General features: G+C 37.7%; 1 long non-coding RNA gene across 1 annotated transcript; it reads left to right on the top strand.

Moving 5' to 3' along the window:
• The first annotated feature begins 170 nt into the window (after positions 1–170).
• Positions 171–25,345, top strand: LOC122802079. The gene is made up of 3 exons (XR_006364878.1): positions 171–254; positions 20,266–20,392; positions 25,200–25,345. It is a non-coding gene; the product is annotated as an uncharacterized LOC122802079 (long non-coding RNA).

Below are 25,345 nucleotides of genomic sequence, written 5' to 3' on the forward strand. Positions count from 1 at the left end.
GTATTTTTACAGGACTTGCTTTTGAGTGATGATGGTTTATCTATTTCCAGCAGTGCAGTTACTTTCAAAGCTTCATATTAGAGATTGCATAACTTTTATGTAATATCCCCTGATACACCCACTATTGTGAAAGTGCAAGCACATAAAAAGTGTCTCTACATTAAGAGGAATCCAAAAATGAGAGAAAGAAAGTTTCACCATGAATCGTCTTGGTTTGGCATTACTTGTGCTGGTTGCACTGGCTGGCATTATCAGTGAGTATATTAAGAGATATCGATACGGACTGATTACTTAGCAGCTCTCTAGGTATTGTGTTCCAGTTTTCAAATGCAGATAATGAGAAGTTATGTACCTACCATAACGTTCCATGTTAGTTGTCTTCTCTCGCCTTCTTTCTTGCTTGATGGGTTCGGAGCCGATCCTCGGCTCCGACTCGGCACTTTGCTAAGCTCGAGAGTCACTTTTACCTGTTCGAGGCAGCCCCATATCCCATGATGCAAGGCGGTAAGTACCCAGATCTCGTTTGTTGTCTATAGGCAATAACACCTAGCATAAAAAACTTCCCAAAAGGAAGAAAGAAGGCAGAGAAAAAGCCTGAAGGATGGGTTAGGAAGACCAGAACTGTATGGTCTTAAGAAGCATTCTTCCATGTAGGGAGAAAAAGGTCTGTCCAGGCCAGGGGGAAGGAGGGAGGGTCGCAAGAAAGAAGGCGAGAGAAGACAACTAACATGGAACGTTATGGTAGGTACATAACTTCTCAATGGTAAGTTGTCAATCTCGCCTTCATTCTTGCTTGATGGGACCGCGTCCCTAGCACCGCTATCCTGGGTGGCTCAATGGAACAGACTCTTGAGAACTGTAGAGCCAAAACTGGCTCTATCCCTGGAGGCCAAATCCAATTTGTAATGAGAAACAAAGGTATGAGGAGTGGCCCAAGTGGCTGCTGCACAAATAGTGTCTAATGGAAGTCTAGCCTGAAAGGCTGTGGAAGTGGCTAAGCTTCTGGTTGAATGCGCTTTAGGTTTTGAGCACAGCTGTTTTCCCCTGAGCTGATAGATTTCAGAGATGACAGAAGAAAGCCATCTAGATAAGGTCACTTTTGAGACAGGAAGGCCTTTTTTGTTATCAGCATAAGAAATAAAGAGCTGATCGGATTTCCTGAATTGTTTTGTTCTGTCCAAATAATATCTGAGTTGGCGGTGAACATCAAGATAATGTAATTTTTGTTCCGATCTGTTTGAGTAATTTGGGAAAAATACAGAAAGGTCAATAGACTGATTCAAATTACTCTTTGAGGCGACCTTAGGCAAAAAGGTCGGATTAGTTCTCAAGGATACCCTGTCTTTGTGGAAGACCAAATAAGGGGGATGAACAGAGAGAGCATGAAGTTCAGACACTCTCCTAGCCGACGTAAAAGCAACCAGGAAGAGTGTTTTCCATGAAAGAAATTTCAGGGAACATGAAACAGCTGGCTTGAAGGGAGGAAGAATCAAGGATGTCAGCACTAAATTTAGGTCCCATTGAGGAGGAGGACTCCTGACTGGAGGTTTCAGGAGAAAGATTCCTTTTAAGAAGGCTCTACAAAGCCTGTGGGACATAATGTTGTGATCTGCGAACCTGACATGAAAGTTCGAGATAGCAGCCAACTGAACTTTGACCGTGGAAGAAGAAGAGCCCGCGTGAAAGATTTCCGCTAAGAAATCCAAAACTGCTTGAACTGGAGCAGTAAAGGGATCAATATTTTTAGCTTTTGCCCAACAAGAAAATCGTTTCCATTTGCTGGTATAAATCCTTCTAGTAGAGGATTTTAGGGAAGCTACTATGATGTCCCTAACAGGATTAGAGATCATAGGAAGCCTGGCTAAGGAAGGAAGTGGAGCAACCATGCTGTGAGATTGAGAGAAGGGATAGACCGGTGCAGCTGACCGGATTGGTGAATCAGAAGATCTGGCACTGGGTCCAGATGCCACGGCTGCACCAAAAGGTGACGATGGAGGAACGGAAACCAAATTTGTCGAGGCCAATAGGGAGCAATGAGAATCATTTTGGCTCTCAAAACGGTGGCTTTCTGGAGAACTTGTGGAATCAGTGGAAAGGGAGGAAAGGCATAAAGAAGTCCCTGGGGCCAATCCTGGGTTAGAGCGTCTCTGGGGGGATGGCCTGGCAGTGGGAAGAGAGAAAAGAAGTCTGGACATTTGCTGTTTTGGGGAGTAGCAAAAAGATCGCAACATGGGCAGCCCCATTCTAGAAAAATCTCTTCCACTATAGATTGTTTGAGAGACCACTCGTGAGGCATGAGAATAGCTCTGCTCAATCTGTCCGCTAGAATGTTGGTTTTCCCAGGGATATGCATTGCTACCAGAAACCGATGAGAGGAGATCGCCCATTGCCAAAGTCTGAGAGCTTCTCGACACAAGGGGTAGGACTTGGTTCCGCCCTGTTTGTTGATATACCATACTACAGACATGTTGTCTGTGTGAACTGCAATTATTCCCAAGGGAAGAAAGTCGTTGAGGGCTTGCAACATTAAAAGCACTGCTCTCATCTCTAGGACATTTATGTGCAGGTGGTATTCGAACGGTTGCCACGTCCCATGAACCATCCTGCCCTGATAATGACCTCCCCACCCGATCAGGGAGGCATCCGTAGTGACAGTGGCTACCGAGGCCGGGGATACAAAGGGTCTGCCTTGGTGAATTTGGGGAGAAGTAATCCACCATGAAAGATGATTCTTGCAATTTGTGTCACCAGGATTTGGTGATGCAATGGAAGTTGTTGGTAAGACCACTGAGTGAACAACATCCACTGAAGCAGACGCATGTAGAAGCGGGCCAGGGGAAGAAGGGTAATGGCTGCAGCCATGAGGCCCAACACCTTCAGAACCATTCTGGCTTGTACCTTTTTGCTGGCAAGGATGATCCTCACGTGACTTTGTATATGAGATTCTTTGGTCTGTGAGGGTTGCTGACATCCGAACAGTGTTTAAGTTTGTGCCTATGAAGGTAATAGACTGGCAGGGCAATAAGGAGGATTTTTCGTAGTTGATCGAAATTCCCAATTGAGTGCAGCGATTTAGTGTGTAATCCCTGGCTTGAAGAAGTTGATGCCTGGTGGTGGCTGAAAGGAGACAGTCGTCGAGATACGGAAACACCTGGAATCCTTGACGTCTCAGGTGAGCCGTGACCACTGCCATACATTTGGTGAACACTCTGGGGGCTGTAGTGAGACCAAAGGGCAGGGCTCTGAATTGAAAATGACTTGACCCCAGCCGAAAGCGGAGAAACCTTCTGGAGCGTCTGTGAATTTTTATGTGATAGTACGCGTCCTGAAGATCTATTGAGCACATCCAGTTGTCCTTCTCTAGGAAGGGCAAAATTGACTCAAGTGTGACCATTCGAAATCTTGTCTTTCTCACAGACTTGTTGAGTCTGCTGAGATCCAATATTGGTCTCCAGTCTCCCGTCTTTTTGGGGACCAAAAAGAATCTTGAGTAGATTCCGGGCTCTGAATGGTCTGTTGTAACTGGCTGAATGGCTCTTTTTTGTAGAAGCTTTAATACTTCTAACTCTGCAACTTCCCTTAGACTGGGTGGTACATCTGGAAGGGAATTTGTGTGAGAGAAGGGACTTTCCTCGAAAGGAATTTTGTAACCCTCGGATATAATCGACTGTACCCATCTGTCTTGAGTGAGGGAACGCCAGGCTTCTGGGTACAGCGATAGTCTTCCCCCGACTGCCTCCAAGGATGGACATTCGGGCAACATCTCAGGGATGCTGGAGGGGCTTGTCAGAGAGAGGCTCTCTGCTTCCCTGGTTCTGTGGACCCCCTCTGCCTCTAGAGCGGCGTCTGTTATTATTACCCCCTCTGCCTCTAGGGGTAAACTGACCACGTGTATCCGGCGTGACTCCTTGGAATTTGCGGAACCACATCTTTCCACCCTTCTGTCCTTTGGGGTAAGGTCTAGAAGGGGTGGAAAAACGGACCCCTACGGCAGAAAGAGTCTTGCCGTCCTGTTCACACCTGGTCAATGTATCCTTCACTTGAGGGCCAAACAAAGCTGACCCATCAAAGGGAGAGTTTGTGAAGGACACCTTAAAGGAAGGTATTTTAAAGAAAGTTGAAAATATTAAATTTTAGGGGCAAAAAGTAGTTAAAAGCTAACACTTACCAAGAGCTGGTAAAAGGAGGACCTCATCAGCGAAGCGGCAAACGAGATCTGGGTACTTACCGCCTTGCATCATGGGATATGGGGCTGCCTCGAGCTGGTAAAAGTGACTCTCGAGCTTAGCAAAGTGCCGAGTCGGAGCCGAGGATCGGCTCCGAACCCATCAAGCAAGAATGAAGGCGAGATTGACAACTTAACATCAATTTGTTTTATGCAAGTTCTTTTCATTGCAGTTACAATTAAAATATATATACTTTTTTATTTGTGCTTTCTTGTTTTAGTACTTTTGAATTTTTAGCTAACCTCTTATTTTAAAGGTTACTCACAGAAGCCATTACAAACAAGAGATTTGGATCAAATGTAGCAGATAAGCAATAAACTGGATGATATTATATACTAGCAATCTACCAAACTTATTACAGTATATTTACTTAATTATGGAGATAATTGGGGTGGGGAAATTATATAGTTATGTGGAAACTGGATACAAAAAAAAAAAAAGCAAGTAAGGTTTAGAAGAGCTGTAGTTTCTCCTGGCATGCAAAAGCCACTACTGATAAACAGAGTTATAAAACGACAAAGAACACTTTAACAGAAATGTGCTTCTATTTTAGCCTTTGAATGGAATACTACAATGCAAATAAATGATGTTTTATTCTACAGTGCATCTATAATGCTTGTTATTATCTAGGTTCATTGTGTTTCATCCTCATTTACTTTCAGGAATGCATAAGAAAAATAGAAATTGCTGAACAATGTAATTTGTAGGCAGTCACTTCAATCACCCAAACTTGCATCACCCAGATTCAGTAGCTTACAATGTTTTTTTCTTGTATGGTCTAAGACATCTATGAGCAATATTTTGAGATCATGTGACTGCATTCTACATGGACTGATCTCAGTATCTGCAAAAAAAAAAAAAGAGTTGGATAGGCTTTATACTGTCTATCAATGCTAGTTTTGTTATTCTAGGTGATTTTAACCTGAACTACCTAGGTGCCCTTCACAATCACATCATTGAATTCCTAGCCAATATTCACCTTATCCAAATCTCCAAGCAAACAGCCTCATAGATCCATGTCTCATGGATCTGCTAATCATTAACAGCCATACCATCCTCTCCAGTATATCTGATCTTCTACCCACATTCAGCAACCACTTCCCAGTAACCTTCTAAATTATCCAGCAGTCATCAAAACTGCCCCCCAGTCTAATTACTTTCAGACCCAGATCCACCATTAATACATAAAACCTCAACAAAACACCTAACAACTTTCAACTAGTCTCTCATTACAAACTAACAGAACCCCAACTTCACAACAACAGCTCTGACACATACCCATCTTCATCTTCAAGACAAATTCTTTCCTCTCACACGCACCTTTTCAAATACAGCAAAATCCACCGGCAAACCACTGAACTGAAAGCTCTTCTCAGACTTAGGGACAATGTGTGGTCTTCATACTTACAAAATCACTCACCAGAAAATCTTACTGCCTTTATCTCTCTCTAAATAACCTCGCTAAGCACGCCATACACAGGCAAAACACAACTACTTCAAAATCAAGCCACTTGCTCTTCTAGGCAAACCCAAATATTTTTGGCAGGAATCAACCCCTCTCACAGCACATAAATCCACTGCTCTCACCTTCTCACTATTAGGATCTAACCTCTCAAGGCCAACTCTGAACCTTTGAGCTTCTTAAAGAATTCAGCCACCTCCCTAGTACGGCAACCTCTGCTTTTCTCCCCAACTCACCTAGCCCCCCTCCTTTTAATCTACCTCTTCTATTTTAAGAAAATTACACACAAAAGTTCCCCTTCGAGAAAACATACCCTCTAGATGCAACTCATGATGCAAACAACCAACTCCTTTGGTTTATATCACTCTGCAAAGACTTCCTCACCACATCTCTTTTACGTATTTATAACCTTTTCTTAATTCAAAATACAATGTCAGACATATGGACAACTGGTCTGGTTAAAGAACTTCCCAAACATTCTCAGCCAGTGGATACCTCACACTTCCACCCTATCTCCACTTTTATTATCAAACTTTATTAAGAAGCTGTCCTCTGATCTCTCTAACTTTCCTATTACTCTTTATGTGAATGATATGGTAATATTCTGTGATCCAGTCCCTCACATTTAGCTATTAAAACCCAGCTTCAGTCTGACCTCTGCTATCTTAATTGTTGGCTAAACAACCATTAATTACTCCTAATCTCCTCTAAAAATAAAACTATGATATTTGGAAACTCAAATAAGTTCATAGATTAGTACTAGGCTAACTGTCCTTGTGGACCATTTTAAGCCTAGCCAGTTACTCCATGTGAGAATCAAACACTGCAACTTTTGTTTGTAAGGTAAACATCTTAAACATTATGCCAACCTCTACCCAGTTGTAAAAGACTCCTAAGAATCTCAACATTGCAGCTGAAAATGGTTGCCCAGGAGAAGCAATCATATCATTTAAATACTTAGGTTCATGGCTAGACCAGTCACTTAACTTCCACACTGAAAACACCAGAAAAAAAGATCAGTTATCTTTTATTCTCATCTGACAAAATATCTCCCTTTCTCTCCAGACCAGCCAGAGCTGCAATAGACTAATATAGTCCTCCTTGCTCAGCTTGACTTTATGCTCCTCATCATAGCCACAGCCTCTTAAAAAAAAAAATCATCCACTCTACAGATCATTGAAAACAAAATCTGCCAATTCATTTTCAATTCCTCCCCTCAAGAACACCACCGCATCACCCTGTCCAAGGCCAAATGACTACCAGTCCCCTGCAGAGTTGATGTACTCCTAGGGTCTCTTTGTACTCAAGGTACTTCAACCAGGTGCCTTTCCAGCTCTTGCAGCCAAACTCCATAATAAAACCACCCCTACAACCTCTGCACTGTCTCCCAATTAGCTCACTCACTCCAGGCACCCCAAAACTAAACTGCACTGTATCAACCATTCCTTTTCTGTTCTTGCACCCAAACTCTGGCAATTCCTCCCCCTTCACCTTAAAATTGTCTCCTGTTTCTCCCACCTTCAGACCTCAACTCAAAAGACACCTTCATTAAAATCTGACTGCAAGTGCTTTTCCATTGGACACTTAACCTAACTCCCTCCTCACCTGCATCACTTCTACTTTGACCCTCTGCTTCTCCCTCATATTTACTACTAAATTAAGTCACACTTGATTTTCCACTCTGTTAATACTATTTATGTATTGTATAAATTGTCAATGGGATTATCTACCTTCTATGATTACTGTTTGTGAATTTGTTCTATTTTTTTGTATTGTTTTGTATCTGTTATTCTGGGCTGTGCTTACAAATGGTCTGTAGTAATCAATGTAATACCTCAGTAAGCAAACTGAAATAAATAAACAAATAAATAAACAAGCAACTGTGACCTCAAAATGAGATTAATGAAGTCTGCTGATATGGGGACTTCCTGCCCCTTGTGGGAGATGTAGTGGGAATTGCCCCCTACAAACATATATATAAAACTGTTGCAATTCCTTCTATTGTTAATGGAATGAGTACCTGAAATATGACGTTTTGTGTAGTATGAAGGAATTTTACTAAACTTTTGTGATGTAAGCTTAGTGTGTTGAGGACATCTAGTAGAACCCCAAAATGTATCAATAGTCTACATTTGTATGTCATTTAGTTTGGGTTACTCTTTTGATAAATTCTTAATTTCATTACCATTGTTGCATATTCTCTACAAACATGCTAAATAGATATAAACATGGAGCAATACCCTAATATTTAAATGTCATTTAGTTTGTATTACCCATTTAATGAATTCATTACTTCTTTATGTTATAAGTATAATGAATGGTTAATCACTTATAAAATAAATAGCTATATGGGCATCAATTTGAAAAATGAAAATAGGAATCCCATTATCTCCATCTCAAAAGTTTAAAATTCTAAATTATTATCTATTCTACATTCTGCCTTTCTTTATATGTTCCACTTAGTTTTAAACTGCCATGCACTTCTGTATTCTGTATTTCTTCCAATTCTAATAAATTTGTCAGTCATATCTGAATATACATACTGTAATGCCCTATGATATATGTAGTACTGTCGGTGTTCCACTGATATGCTCATCTGTTACTGGTCGCTTTAGTAACATTTTTGGAAGAACAAAGAGATGTCAGCAGCAGGACTAACATAAATAACTTAGACATTTGCTTACTCAAAGTAAGACATACAGGAATCAGTTTCCCATGTTTTCTGCTGACAGTGCAAGCCTTGTTTCATTCAATTTCCAAGGTATGTGAGCTATTAAATGAACAGTACTGGCACCATTTGTCTATAATTTTAGCATGTAATTATTCCCATTTCAGACTTGTAGGCATCTGCACTATAGGAGGAAACCACCTCTCTATAATTATCTATACATCTTTAGGTAGATACAAGGAAGAGAGGAGTCATGTATGCAGTAAAACTAAAAAATTACCATAGTATTGGACTAAAAAACAGATGATGGTAATAGCAAGCATGAATATGAATAGGAAAGTGAATGTAATGGTACTGGAAAAAGGGGGATGCAGTATATAACTATAAAAGATATAGGTGGTAGGTGGTGAGGAAAAAAGGTATGCCTTCATTTCCAGGTGATAAATAATTAAAATATTGGTTATTTAAAGAATGCTTATACAAATACATCATTGTGTGGAACTATGTGAGACATAAAAGATTGCACATTCTGAAGAGTATTTAATCATTTTGAAAAAAAAAAATGATAAAGTTTACAGATATCCGTGTTTGTCTGCAGCAGTTTGGTGACGTGAGTTCCAACTCACATAACAGCTACATATTTTTCTTTCTGCAGCCACTTTACAATTCAGGAAATCTGGAGTAATTTTCACTTTTCTGATATTTTCTACATGATAAACAAATTAATATATTTAACTGTCAGATGCAAACTTCAGGTGTCAGCCCTTCACATAAAATGTGTGACAAAACTGTAATCACAGAAGAATTCTGCATGAGTATCACTTCTCATGCAGACTTTACTATTATTAAACAGTCATCAGCCCACTTCCATAGGGTAAAATTATCAGTTTAAAAGGTCATTATCTCTGGTTAAAACAGTTGCTTAATTAAGTACCAGAGGCTAACGTGAAGACCACAACCAAGGCAAACCCTCCTTCTGATAGTGGTAATAATGCTGGGGAATAGGGATGTTCTCAAAGGAAGTCACATCATGGCAGTAAGTAGTTTACTTCATCATGGGGCATGAGCATCTAGATACCTGATGGAGAAGAACATGAATGGAAACTTGTTTGCTCATTCCTACCAGATTGCACTACATAACCAGACTGTCCCATATATCCAGTTCAAGTCAAGAGAAACTGTAGATGATGTATGTGAGATCAAAGAAATCATAGAAAATGTAAGGCAAGTGGTCCATGGAGCTATTTACACCTTGCCAGTTCATATGAGATTCTCAGGAAGAATGGAAGGAAACATGGAGGAGAGGCAAACAAGTTTTGGTTTACATTTCCTTTCTTATGAAGTTATAATTATGGAAATGATGTGCTAGAGAGGTAAGGTGCCTGCCTGATACCTTTTTGGGAAGGACATGCCCAAAATATTTAACTGCAAGAGCTGCTGCACAACAAAGGGAGCAGATGGATTTATCATAACCCAAGTGGGAGAACAGTTCCTTGTGGGAGGTGTAAGGTTTGACCACATTAAAAATTATGAGTATCTAAGATTAATTGAGATACTTAAAGCAATTAAGTCATTTTACTTGTGATTCAAAACATGTACTCTATACCACAGATTGCAGTTATCCCACTATGAAGTGATATATAGTCTGGTAGTTACTGCAGAGGACTAAATCTCTGAAGTGATAACTAGCAATTGCCTGTGTCCAGGATACAGGGTTTGATTCCTTTCATCTTCATTGACCTGCTGTGTTTCTATGAGCACATCAATTATCCAGACAGTACATTTGGGTCACCCCTGAAAAGAGACAATTTGTCGAGAGGACTTACCTGGTCAGCAAAGGTAAAATAAAACAAAAAAATGGAGAATAAATGAAATAAAATTTCAAAACTGGTATACTGAAATATTGCAGTGCAAAACTGAAACAATCAAGGGACCATTCACTGAGGACAAACACCTGATGGTAGTCTCTCATAGTTAATGTTCTTGTGCTGCATGGAGGAAATTACTATGTATCTGGTCTTTTATTGTTAGAAGTACAAATTATTTTGAAATGTAATACTTTGTAGGCTAAAGGAATAAACACTGACCTTGAATGGTCAATGGTACTGTAAATTGTATCTCTAACTATACTGTTAGATGTTTAAATCCCTATTATTTATGGAATTGTGTGTATTAATTAAAAGGTGCTATTATTGGCTGGAGGATTCATTTGATTATTTATTCTCACTGTATCTAATTGCTTCCAAATTTCCCCAGAAGGTGAAATGTTGAGGTGCAAGATACAGATAAACACTGAGAAAATGTGATGCAATCTGCTGTTTTTATAAATACTAAATGAAGCCTTAGAAATTTTTAGGAAAATGGGACTAATCCCAATCATAACATAGAGAAAATTATTGTGAAGAGGTTACAAAAAAAATAGGGCATGCAAGAACTTTATCTTACGATTGTTAGAAAACTGTAGGGGAACTAGTAATAAATAGGCTGGTTGCAATAGACAAAACACTGCAACCAGCCCAGCCTCAGTTGTGCAGTATGCAAATGATGACACAGTCACCTGCTCTGCACACAACTCACTTTCATTGCAATGAAATCCTGGCAAACCAGCTCCCACTTACTACTTAATGCTAATAATACTGAATTAATGCTATTTACAGCCTACATATATACAGAGCTTGCATCCTCTTTTTATATTTAATCATCCAACAATACAAATGTAGAAACAGCATGGGGGTGGGAGGATGACATAATGGTTAAGGTGTTTACCTTAAAGACACAAGGTGCAGCATTTGATTCTCACATGGGGTAACTGACTAGGCTTCAAATGGCCCAAAAGGGCAGTTAGCCTAGTACTAATCTATGAACAAACAAAACTGCTAGGCATTGTAAGTGAAAAACTTAACTTTGACCTTCAACTATCTCAAGTTATCAAAAAAATATGAAAACTATGATAAAGACATAACTTACTAACAGTGGAGAATAACTAGAAATTAATTGCTTTCATCTCTACTGTATACCTCACTAATTTTCAGCAATGAAATAAAACAGAAACATTACAACTAAAAGCATGTTATAACAAGATAATCAATCTGCCACAAATACCCCACACAGAGCACACCACTGCACCACACTAAGAAAATTAGTCTGGTTAGAACTACCCCACTATTCAACATTTATCCAGTTAATCACTGCCCATAAAGTTATATACATGCCACAAAAATGTCCATGTCTTTAAAATTCCCTGCAGTACTGCTCTAGCAAGAGAGAAGTTGGATCACTCAACAAATCCCTCTTAAAAGTTGCCATATCCTATGACAGTGCTGGTGACTCCCTCTGTTCCACTTACACCTCAAAAGTTTGGAACAGTATCCCTCACCCAATCAGAATAAGACACAATCTATCATCCTTCAAATCACAGCTCAGACAGCAACCTAAATAAAACATGGCTGTGCTACTTACTGTGCTAAGTCTGACTATGTCCTCATATATCTTTTCTTATTTACTAACATAATATAACTTAAATAAACTTCTAGCCTTTTATCTTCTTACTCCACTCTCCTCACCTCACCTTCCTTACCCTTTAATCTCACTCCTATCACACTATAAGCACTTTTTCGCTCAGCTTCCAAATGTCACCCTTTTTTTAAACTAAACCTCACTCCACTCCATTTCTTTTTCACTTTATACCTATATTCACACTTTCCATACTAACTCTACCTCTACAATAGCATTATCCCTCAATGATAATCTCTATACACCACACTCAGCTTTCTCTTTCTCATATCTCCTTCACTTCCTATTCTCTTCATCTTTCCTCTTTATCAAAATCTTTTCATGCCAACTTCTATATCTTCTTTAACATCAAACTATCAATACAACTACCTTACTTTTTCAAGAGAAAGAGAGGAAAGAGAGTAAAAAAAAGCAAAAACTTTTAAATAGGTGAATTATGTATTTCTGGACTGATCAAGCATTTTTATTTTACTCTAACATTCATGTAATATGTATTTTTGCTTTACCTTAACTTATATGTAATGCGAATACATGCTTCTTTTAACCTATGTAGAGCTTTTCTACCCAGGCCTCTGCTGAAAAAGAGATTATGCCCAGTCGGACGTTCCTGGCCACAAGATTAATTAAATAAATAATACTCCCAACTGATCTTTCCACTGAATTATAAGCCAAGTAATGTTGTAAAAGATGGTAAAGTCAGAAGCAAGTCCTTTCAAAAGAGTGGAAAAGAGGCAGATGTTAAAATGATCTGGCTGCCTCTTGGACTTCTGTAGGTAAATTAATGGAATATATTCCGCACCCTTGTTTGAAGATTAAATGAATAAACCTTTAACACATGGGTTTCATTCCCCAATTTCATCTCCTTAAACTGTATTTCTCATAGTGAATTATTGCTGCAGCAGTTCCTATTAGTGCATTAGAAGCAATTCAACATTTCTGGGCTTTTGTTTTTTCTCCACAGTTGTGCATCCATGAAGTGAGTTTATATAAGTAAAGGGAATGAAAAAAAACTTCCTGCTTTTTCCTTCATCTGGTTAAGCTTCCACAGGCTCATTTCATCTTGTAGAATCATTGATGAAATTATTGATGAAATGTAATCAAGCCTAATGGAGTCACTGCAGAGGGGAAAAGAAATTGGATAGCTACAAATAACTCATTTAAAACAATAATCCTAGGTGACATTAATATTGATTGGCCCAAGTGTGTTCAAAAAACTTTCTCAGTACTATTATTCTGTATGGATCAAGACAACTAATATGTATGACCTCAAAGACAGATAAAGCTAGTGGCAAAAAAAGAGTTTTTAGACTGAATATTAACAACTCACAATAACAAAATTTCCAAAGTAGGAAGTATATCTGATTCCATTAGAAGTATTACTTGGTGTGTGACAAGGTTCGATATCAGGACCTTTAATCTTTAGTATATTTATAAATAAAATATTGCCTTTAACAATCAGACAGCTCTAAAATGTCATATAGCATTCACTTGCAAAAACTGAAAACTGGTTGGACCCCCCAAAATGGTATTTTTGCCCACAACCCAATAATCAAAGTAAGCAACTTAACAAAATTATCATTCAATGATACTAGAATTGAGTTTATGCAAAATACAAAACTACTGAGAATAATAAAAGTCCATAAACTAAGAATGATCGTCACATTCAACATGCAGTTCAAAAAACTAACTATAAACTAGGATTGGTTTATAAATTGAAACCATTCCTAATAGAATATGCATGTAAGACTATAGCTCAGACCCATCTACTCACTAGTTTCCTGTGTGCCTCATCAGTTTTCAGTAATCTACTTTCCTCTTAGCTAGCTGAAGTGGAGCAGTCCTATAATAAAATTATAAAGTTTGGAAGTAACCACATTAACCTAACACATCACTCCCTTAACTGACTGAAAGTATCTAAAGCCTTTTCTCATATTAAGACTGCCCTCAACATCCTGAATACCTCAAACAATACACCTCTATGAGCAAGTTATTACACTGATACTCACCCTCCAGAGATCTGTGCTCCCTAAACCAATACCTAGTACTAACTCAAAAATCTAAAACTCCTAATGATGGCTGTGCATACACTGATTACATTGTTAATCTGTTGAACTTGATCCCAGCATATATCACAAATATCTCATCTTAATTGCAGTGTAAAATGTCTTGTACCTTTCAATCAAATGGTCTTAACACTTACAAAAATCCCATTACAAAGACCACTTTTTATCCAAAATGTTTTCTTTCTATAATTAATCCCAATGAAATCATATATACAATTTTATTGAAATAATTCCTATCAATATAACAGTGCTGCTCTTGAACCAAGCACATTTTTAGTTCCCCATTTCATGCAGTCATGTCAAATAAATATTAAAAAAATCTCATACGTTTGCTATAGTGATATACAGGTTATGGGACTGAGAGGGATTTAACTGTTTGGATAATATATTCATATATCATTTCTGCTGAAAGTATGCTAATATTACAAAGGGAACAGAGGCATAGCTAGCTGAAATGGTCCCATGAACTCATCTCTTTCACTGAAGCAAAAAAAGAAGAAACTTCCTGCAGTACAGTACCTACTCCTCATGCCCCTTCTCCCCCCACCTGCTGAAAGCTTTTCACCTAAAGAACAACAAAAAAAAGTGTTTGGACCTCCACATTGCTGTAGGAAACTGACTGGCTTAGATTCATAGGTTCCTACAGTAATACAGTTTGTTTTTTTGTTGGTTTGTTTTGCTCTTCACTTGAAGAGCTGGGGGTGGTTGTAGATTTGGTAGGGTATGATTGACTGCAGTAATGTAGGCAGTCAATCAGCTTCCTACAATAATTTAGCCAATGTGCAGCCCCCACCCCCAACACTTCAAGTGAACAGCAAAAAAAAAAAAAAAATACTGTACTGGAATTTTGGTGCAGAAACAATGCCTGCCTCTTGATTGCAACCGTTAAAACTTTGTGCCTGGGGCAATTGACCCTTTCACCCCACCCTTGCTAAGCTACTGAAAGGGAGTATGTATTTACAATGCAAAATAATATTGAACATTCTGTTGAATCTTCAGTTGACATGGTGAAGTTTTCATGTTGTGTATGCAATGTTCTACAGATGTGTCTGAGCTTAACATGCTGCAAATATGCATAGCTGATGTAACATGGTGATCACAGCCCTTAGTGTATTAGCATACTTGTAGTCTTAGCTCATTAAAATGTATGCAGTGTGCGGCTCTTCTCCTCAGGACACTACTAAAAGGGGGTTTTGCCCAGTAAGACTTTCCATTAAACAAGGACTAATAAATGAACAGACAAGTAGATAAATAAACAGACTGACAGACAAACAAATATGCTGCTGTTTAAGTGGCAGCCATAGTTTGCCCAGACAGTAGAGCAATGGGCAGAGCTGGTGGGCTTAGCAGTTCATAGGTTCATAGTTATATACTCTGCTAATGACCACCAGGGTCTTTTTAAGTCTAGCTGGGCAATCCAACGCAATTGTGGCCCTATGTATTATGGGCATTTGTTAGGAGGGGGCATATGTCTCAACTGTCCAGGTTTGCACAGAATATCCAGATTTTTGCCTCATATTTTTTGGTCTGTTCCTCATAAAATTTGTAGCTTTCTGGATTTTTGTGGCAAATCATTGAGGATTGAATTCACTAAGTAATGACAGGCATGTGGATTTCAGATTTCACATCCTTCAAAAAATGCATTGTAATGCAAGACCTTTTATTGTAGCAACTTTCCAAAATGTATCCCTAATTGTGGGGCTTTATCACACATTATTTTTGGCTTCATCAGATTTTTTTGGGCTAAGAGTTTGAGAGCTATGGGAGGGGCTATGTTAGTTAGGAAGTTACTAGTGGGAATGTTGGGGGGGTATGTTAGCTTGGACATTACTGTCTGCCTCTGTCTATTACAGAAATGGGGGGCATACCTGTAATGAATTTCCCATTTCCCATTCATTGGTCAAAGTTACAGTTTAATAGAGTTAGAGATGGGTTCTGTTTCACATCAGTGGGGGAGCCTACTCCAAAGCAAGGGGATCCTCTGAGACACATATCTGTCTCAATAACATCTCTTGTTTATGTAACAAGCAAAATTGAAATCCTTGCATCTAGTGGTTCTAATGTTGTATATTTTGTGGATATGCAAAAGGTCCATCAGAGCTGGATCCGAAGATGCCTTGCATGCCAGGCATAGAGTGCCTGTCAGTAACCTGTAGGAGATTGAGTACAGAGACAGGGCTTTAAGGTATTCCATATAGGACAATGTGTTTATACCTTGGCTTCTCCTGTTATGAAACCTTTGTGAGAGTTCCACTTGTATATGACTGGTCATGCTGAAGGAGGCATTATGCCCAATGATAGGTATGATAAGGACCAAATAAAGTAACACTATGACTTCCTTGGACCTGGTTGCCATGCCATTAATTATACATTGGCTGGCATAGAATGACTTTCATAATATCTTGGCCATCTGTAGGTGAAAGGCCCGATTACTATCTACATATGTTCTCAGGTACGTGACCACTGGGTCAACTCTTGGAGTGTCTTATCGATGGAGTAATTTTAGTCTAGGTAACAGTTTTCCCAAAAGGAACTATAAAACATTTCTTGGCATTGAAATTTAATCTGTGACTTTGGCACCAAGGTTGTAAATAGTCTTTTACTTTAATCAGTGTAGGTGTCTCTGTTTCATATTCCTCATCAACATTCTCATTAGCAATCCAGTGCTAAGAAGAATCTTGGACATGCTCAGCTTAGGTTAGTCATTAGTGTTTCATCTGATATCACAGCCAGAGGTAGGTTGTTTTATTATATTACTATTACTTTTTTGTAGGTAGTTAAGACTGCACAGGATACTAAGTTTTAGCAGGTAACTCCCTACTCTCTAATTGTTTTGGAACTCAGCCACCCCCCCACCACACACTTTTGGTAACACTTTATTCTCTACCACTGACTCAGAATAAAGCAATTAACATACCACGTATCCTTTGATCCAATACCACAGTCTTCATCTTCTCATCTCACATTTTATACTTTTATTACTTTTGTTGGACTTTCTTGATTTCACTTGCAAACATACAAATCTCATATTCTCTGTTTAGTGAATTTGTTTTTTATTCAGGAATTGTCATTTGTAAATAGTTTTATTTTCCGGGAAAAATTCTGAACCACCCCCCCCCCCCATATTTTTTACTGTTTTCCTGTAGTGGCATTTCTGTGATTTTTCTTGATGCAGGTACTATGTACTATAAAGGCTATCTTCCTATATTATCCATCCTCAAACTGAATCATTTCCCTAGATATTTTCATTTGTGAAAGCACTCTTTCAGAAATTCAAGCTGCTCTTTTCAAGTGATTCTTGAACTGTACCCCATTGTAATATAGTGTTATTATATAATGTGCTCATTTGTCTATGATTCAGCTTCTAACCTTTCTCTTATGTTTCTCTGAAAATCTATGAATCAGGACCTGCTGTCAGTAAAGTTACAATCTACAAGATGGGACATAAGCATACATGATTCTGTAATACATGCTCATAATTTAAAATGAAACAAAATGTAGATTAAGAATAACAAGTCAAGAAAAAATGAGTTTTAAACACAGGACAAGTGCATTTTCTGCTATATACACTGCATATGTGCCTTTGATTCCGAGTCTGACTAGCTAAAGTATTCAATGAAAATGCGTAAAAGTTAGCATTAAGTGAATATTAGCAATGTTATACAAGAAATCTAAATAGTTAACTTGCCGCTAATGTTGCATCATACCTTCTAACTGTTTAAAGTCATTTTCCTAAGATATAATAAGACATAAGCATGTCTTAAGAAAGTAATGTAATGTACATGAACATAAGTATTGTAAACAATATATGTATATTCTTCCTCTTCACAAACAAGGCAAAAATACCAATATCTCAAACTTTGCTCTATTGCTCTGCTCTCACCAATCACCAAAATCCTAGAAAAGTGCATCCACCACCAACTTATGCCTTTTCTAACCCAAAACCATCTTCTTACACCTACCCAACACGGCTTCCACCCAGGCCATAGCACTATAACTGCTCTACTGTATTTCCTAGAAACTGTCAATCAAGCCCGAGACTCAGGACACTTGGTTTCTACAGTTTTGCTAGATCTGTCTAAAGCATTCAATACTGTTTCCCAAAAACACCTTCTCTATCATCTCTCAAACCTCCATCTCTTGCCAAACACTTTATTCTGGTTCTTCAGTTACCTGTCAGACAGATCTCAGGCAGTCAAATGGAATAACTCCACCTCCTCCTTCTTACCTACCCCAACTGGTGTACCACAGGGATCCATCCTTGGGTCTATGTTTTTAACATCTTCATCAATAACTTTCACACTGCTATTCCCAATGCCAAAATCATTCAACATGCAGACGATTCAACCGTAGTCTGCTCTGCCTCTAACCTCCCTGAATTGCTCACTAAAACCCAAACTGCTTACTCAACCACCGAAAAATGGATGTGCCAAAACTACCTCTCTCTCAATGCTAATACATCAAAAATTCTATTATTCCCCCCCCACTAAGACTTACTCCTACGACAAAAATGCTTTCAAAGCCTTTAGTTAAATCAACTCACCTATAGAAGTGGTTCCCTCTGCTAAACTACTCGGCATTACTATTGACAAATACCTCAAGTTTGACATCCATATTCAACAAAATATTAAGAAAACCCACCAAAAACTAGGCATGCTATACAGGAATAATTGCTTTCTCTCAAACTCCACTAGGCATACTCTGGCCACTACTTATCTTCTTCCCTCCTTATTATATGGAGCCCCTCTTCTAACCAACCTGTCCTCCTCTATCTCCTCCAAACTAGAAAACCTGCCATAATGTTGTTGTGTCTTTCGGCTTTTCCCAGTTAGGGGTCGCCACAGCGGCACTCCGGTCTGCTAATGATTGGCAGTAGATTTTTACGTGCCGAGTTGCCAGCCCTGACACACAACCTTCAATGAAGGTACGCCCATTCACGCATGTCTCCACAAAGAAGATGCTCTAGATGAGAATCGAACAGGACATCTTACTGTGAAGCGACAATGCTACCGTAGCACCACCACCATAGTTACCTGCCATAATAAAATCTCTAAATTTGCCACCAAATCCAGAAATTCCACCCATCATTGCCTTACCCTACAATCTCTGAATTGGCTAGAACTCCCAAACCACCAAAACTACCTCCAACTCACCACTGCACACAGACTTGTATTTCATCCTACAAAATGTACAGCTCTAACAAATATCCTTCCCCCTTACACCCCCAACAGAACTCTCAGATCTGAACATCAAAACTTAATTGCTGTCCACAAGCCTAAACATCCTGCTGGCCAACTTTTCCTCTCTTTCTCACTAGGCAAGAAACGGAATTCCCTTCCTTCCACTCTAAGAACCATACCAAACTCAGAAAACTTCAAAACCCAGCTTTTCAAACATCTGTCCACTAAATGGAAATGTACCTGCCTTCACCCTACTTAAAAAGTACATGAGATTCCTAAGCTCTCTAAATCTCCAATTGCCACTTTACCATGAGTGTATCCAGGAGGTTTTCTCCCAGGTTCCTAAGCTCTCTATATCTCCCAAAGCTACTTTACCATGAGTGTATCTAAGCAATCTACAATTCTTAGAGCTACTTATCTCATAAGTCAACTGTGTAAATATTATAAATAGCATCATACTTTAAATGAGTGCATGTAAAGTGTTTTCTACCTTTACTTTAAAGGTGTGTATCCACACAGACTATATAAGGGTGTTTGTATAAATGTATCTGTATAACCCTTAAGATCAACCATAATGAATTTTGTCTGACTATGTGTGACACTGAATGTACATATGTTGTAAACTGTTTTATACTATGTATCTCTTATACTTCTGTATCTCTTATATCTGCACTGTATTATGTATCTTGGAGATTTTCTCCCCAGGCCTTCACTGAAATTGGGTCCTCTGGGCCCAGTGGACTTCCCCGGTAATAAAACTGTAAATAAATAAATAAACAAAAAAAAATCCCTGTGCTACATTTATAAATACATAATTTAACTTAACTTCCTGTGTAGCATCTATTCACATATGGTATATAAATTTTAGCCAACCAACAGCAACCGAGTGAGAAGGCTACAAGAACGTCACACATTGGAAATTTGCATAAAATTCATAAGAAAGCACGTTGTCACAGTTCAGTGTATTTATGCCTTTAGTTCTACACAAAGATAGGCTTGAGCACAGTCTGTGTGAATTGTTCACTTCTATGTGTTTGATATCAGCATATTTAATGAAGTAGAGAGTGCACACTAATTATTACAGTATGCCATTATTATGATATATGTTCCAGGTTAAACAATGAGTATGGGTATTGCTTTTTTCTCTTTAAAGGTGAACAAGATGGTGTTGAATCAGCTACTCACACTTGCACAGAACATAAAGGTGTCTGTCGTTCAAACTGCTGTCGAATTGGGGAATATAATATGGGTCCACATGCAGGCTGCTCAGGAAATGAAGTGTAAGCACTATATTACATTTGATTAATAACAGTCTGCTAGAGATATCAAAAGACAAACACACCATCAGGAATATAGACTTCTGGATATATATTTTTCACATCAGATTTACTTGTGTAGTGCTTTTCTCATAACTCAAAAACTTCATTACACGTGACCAAAAAATTATGTGTGCTTAAACGCTAAACAAAAGCAAAGTAAGTGCTTTCAGAAAATTTCATCCTATGAAGATAAAATCATGCATAAATTCTAAGTGATGAAAGATTGTTCATTAACTAACTCATTTCACTTAGATTATAAAAGCCCAGTGAATGTCATTTATGGTAGTCACCCAACAAAGCTATTAACAACTACTATAGACAACCCACTATTATATGAAAGACTACAATTTCAGCTGCCACTCTAACACATGCTACATTTTGCATATGTTCCATAATCTACCCTAACTTGCATAAAATTTGTAAATGGTAAAGCAATGATCTATGAGTAGCAGTACAAACATTGAATGTTTCATTACAATCTCATATGACAGTCATACTTATCTGTACTCATATGTACTTTGTATTTGATCTGACTGTATTTTGTTTATACATATTTTTTCCTTTTTTGTCATGTGTATTTAATTATTGTCCATGGGGACTGTGGCTGTATTGGTCCTCATTGCTGTGTACACCTCCAGTTAATAAACTTAATACATACGTATATAAATACATAAATAAATAAATACATACCTACATACATAATCAAATAAATTTAAATAAAATAAGCAGCATGATGAAGTCCACAGACAATATTATACAGTCTAGAATCCTTTGCTTACAGCAAACTGAATCTTGAAACATAAAATACTGATTATGCCTCTTTTGGAACCACAATACATGCTGATTTACATATTACTGTATGTCAGCAACAATAGTAAAAGTAGTAATAGCAATGCTAACAGCAACAGTAACAGTGGTGGTAATACTAAAGACACAACATACCACCATTAAGCACACTTCAGAATGAGGCTACAATAAAGCAGATGGGAAATATGTTCTATGACCTTAATTTGTGAATTATTCTATTCTACATACTTTGTCAGTTTTCATTTGTTATTCTTTTTATACAAAATAGATAATTAATTGTAGAGGCTACCTTACTAAACAAGCTCACTAAGTTAAACTAAAATTAAACAACTATTCCCAGTTTAGCAGACTAATGAAACTGAGTGTTTGTGTTTGCATCTAACTATATACATCTATATCTATTTATTTATTTATTTTTATTTTACATTTGTTAACCGGAAGAGTCCGACTGGATACATGTCCATTTTCAGCGGAGGCCCGGGGAGAAAAGCTCCAGGTAAGTTATATCTCTATCATATATATATATATAATCTATATTTATATACATATATCTATATATCTACAGTGGATATAAAAAGCGTACACACCCCTGTTAAAATGACAGATTTTTGTGATATAAAACAATGAGACCACAATAAACATTTCAAACCTTTTCCCACCTTTAGTGTGACCTATAACCTGTACAATTCAATTGAAAAACAAACAAATCTGTTAGGGGGAAAAACATAAAAAATAAAAAATGTACAATAAGCTAGTTGCATAAGTGTGCACACCCTTAAACTATTACTTTGTTGAAGCACCTTTTGATTTAATTACAATATTCAGTCTTCTTGGGTAGGAGTCTATCAGCATGGCACATCTTGGCTTGGCAATATTTGCCCACTCTCCCTTGCAAAAGTGTTCCAAATCTGTCAGATTGCGAGGGCATCTGTTGTGCACAGCCCTCTTCAGGTCACCCCACAGATTTTCTATTGGATTTAGGAATGAGCTCTGGCTGGACCATTCCAAAACTTTAATTTTCTTTTGGTGAAGTCATTCTTTTGTTAATTTGGATGTGTGCTTGGGGTCATTGTCATGTTGAAAGGTGAAATTCCTCTTCATCTTCAGCTTTCTAGCAGATGCCTGAAGGTTTTGGTCCAAACATGACTGGTATTTGGAACTGTTCATAATTCCTTCCACCTTGACTAAAGCCCCAGTTCCAGCTGAAGAAAAGCAACCCCAAAGCATGATACTGCCTCCACCATGCTTCACCATGGGGATGATGTTCTTTTGGTAATGTGAAGTGTTGTTTTTGCTCCAAATGTACCTTTTGGGATTGTGGCCAGAAATTTCAACCTTGGTCTCATCAGACCATAACACATTTTCCCATATGCTTTCGGGAGACTTGATGTATTGTTCTGCAAATTTTAGGTGGGCCTCAATGTTTTTCTGTGTAAGAAAAGGCTTCTGTCTTGCAACCCATCCCCATAGCTCAGACATATAGAGAATATGGGAGATTGTTGTCACATATAGTACACAACCAGTACTTGGCAGAAATTCCTGCAGCTCTTTAAGTGTTGCTGTAGGTCTCTTGACAGCCTCCCTGACCAGTTTTCATCTTGTCTTTTCATCACGTCACTGTTGTCCCATATTTTCTCCACTTTTTGATGACTGTCTTCACTGTGTTCCATGTTATATCCAACGCTGTGGAATTTTTTTGTACCCTTCTCCTGACTGATACCTTTTAACAATGAGATCCCTTTGATGCTTTGCAAGCTCTCTGCAAACCATGGCCTTTGCTGATATAAGCAATTGAGTAAATGTCAGGAAAATCCTACTAGGACAGCTGAACTTAGGGTTAATCAGACTCTCTTTAATTGATGGCAGGTGTGTACCCAAAAAGACTGAATGCTGTAATTAAACCAAAAGGTGCTTCAACAGAGTATTAGTTTAAGGGTGTGTACACTTATGCAACCAGCTTATTGTACGATTTTTATTTTTTATATTTTTTTCCCCTAACAGATTTGTTTGTTTTTTAATTGAATTGTACAGGTTATAGGTCACATAAAGGTGGGAAAAGTTTTTAAATGATTTATTGTGGTCTCATTGATTTATAACACAAAAACCTGGCATTTGAACAGGGGTGTGTACACTTTTTATATCCACTATATAGCTACAATATCTATCTATCTATCTATCTATCTATCTATCTATCTATCTATCTAGCTGTCTATCTATATCTATCTATCTGTCTATCTATCAGATGATTGAGTTTTCGGAAACTCGAAAAAAATGTCGAAGAGTCCATATCATCGAGTTTCTAAAACACTGAACATCAAAAAAAAAAACCTTTTTTTACATTTTTTGCAAGGGTCAAGTCCCGCTGCAACTCCACACCCCCTGCAAATTCTATATATATATCAGCTCCGAGATTGCACTACAGTGCGGAAAAGGGTAAATTTCCCGATCCTTGCTATACTGCAATCTCCATTCAAAAGCTTTGAGTTTCCGAAAACTCGGTCATATGGTCTCAACCATATGGAGTTTCAGTTTCTGAAGACTTGATCAACTGATAGGGATCCATATATATATATATATATATATATATATATATATATATATATATATATAGATATAGATATATATATATATATGTGTATGTGTGTGTGTGTGTGTGTGTATATATATATATATATATATATATATATATATATATATATATATATATATATATGAATTTATATCATATTATCAAATTTTGAAATATTGAAATTCATATGGTCAAGACCATATGTTCGAGTTTCTGAAAACACAAATCTAAAATCTACATTTTTGCAGGGGGTTAAACCCCTGCGCCACCACACCCTCTACAAATTATATATCCCAACTCCGAGATCACACTACAGTGAGGAAAAGGGTAAATTCCCTGATCCCCACTGCACTACAATCTACATAGAAGTGTTTTAATATGGAATTTACCCCTTTCTCCACTGTACTGTGATTTCAAAGTTGGGGATGCAAAAGGGCTTGCCCCACTACCAAGCCATAGATTTACATTCAAGTTTTTGAGTTTCCGAAACTCAGTAATTTAATATAAACCCATGTGTGTGTGTGTGTGTGTGTGTGTGTGTGTGTGTGTGTGTGTGTGTGTGTGTGTGTGTGTGTGTGTGTGTGTGTGTGTGTGTGTTTGTATATATATATATATATATATATATATATATATATATATATATATATATATATATAAATATAAATAAATATATATATATATATATATATATATATATATATATATATATATATATATATATATATATATATATATATATATATGTAGATATACATATATAGATATGCATAGATATAGTAGATATAGGTATAGAACAAGGCATCAACCATTTGACCATACCACAATTGATGATTTAATGTCGACATGTTAAGGTTGACAACAAAACATCATTGGTTTTCTGTGCACCCTCTAAGGATTAACTCCTGAAATAGCAAAGTAGACAACATCATTTTCTTAGAGTTGCAAGCTCCCTAGCATCACTGCACCTCCTGCTAACTATAATTGCTAACTAAGAGATTGCACAATCCCAAGGGAAAGATCATCTACCCCTACCCCCAGGGACTGTCAGTCTCATACTCCTGCTGGCCATGTTTTCTGTCGAGCAAAGCATGTTGACATAAGAGATGTCATCATTTCCACATTTTGATACTTAGTAACTATAGCTAGATAGCTATAGATATAGATATAGATATATTCAGATATGTTACTTTCAGTGGAATACATTGTTTGACAAATGTGGAGGTACAAAAAAGAAAAAAATCTAATCTACAATTGATACAGTTTAAATGTAACTGTCTCTCATATGAGAAGATAAAAATGTAGATGTGATGATTTAATGATTAGTATGCTGTGTTACTTTATCATTTCTAACTACAGATGTGCCAATTATTATTTCTTTCTCTTTCTCTACAGCTGCTGTCTAACATAAAGAAACTGGTTATTGTGCAAGAAATAACTACCAACAAGGAAAGAGACAAAAACATTTCCTTCTGGAGATGCTTTCATGTTTCATGCAGCTATGACTGTTATAATGTATCCGGTTACCTATCATTCCATCG

The sequence above is a fragment of the Protopterus annectens genome, chromosome 5.part0, assembly GCF_019279795.1.
Source record: "Protopterus annectens isolate FY-2018-M chromosome 5.part0, PAN1.0, whole genome shotgun sequence".
NCBI lineage: Eukaryota > Metazoa > Chordata > Ceratodontiformes > Protopteridae > Protopterus > Protopterus annectens.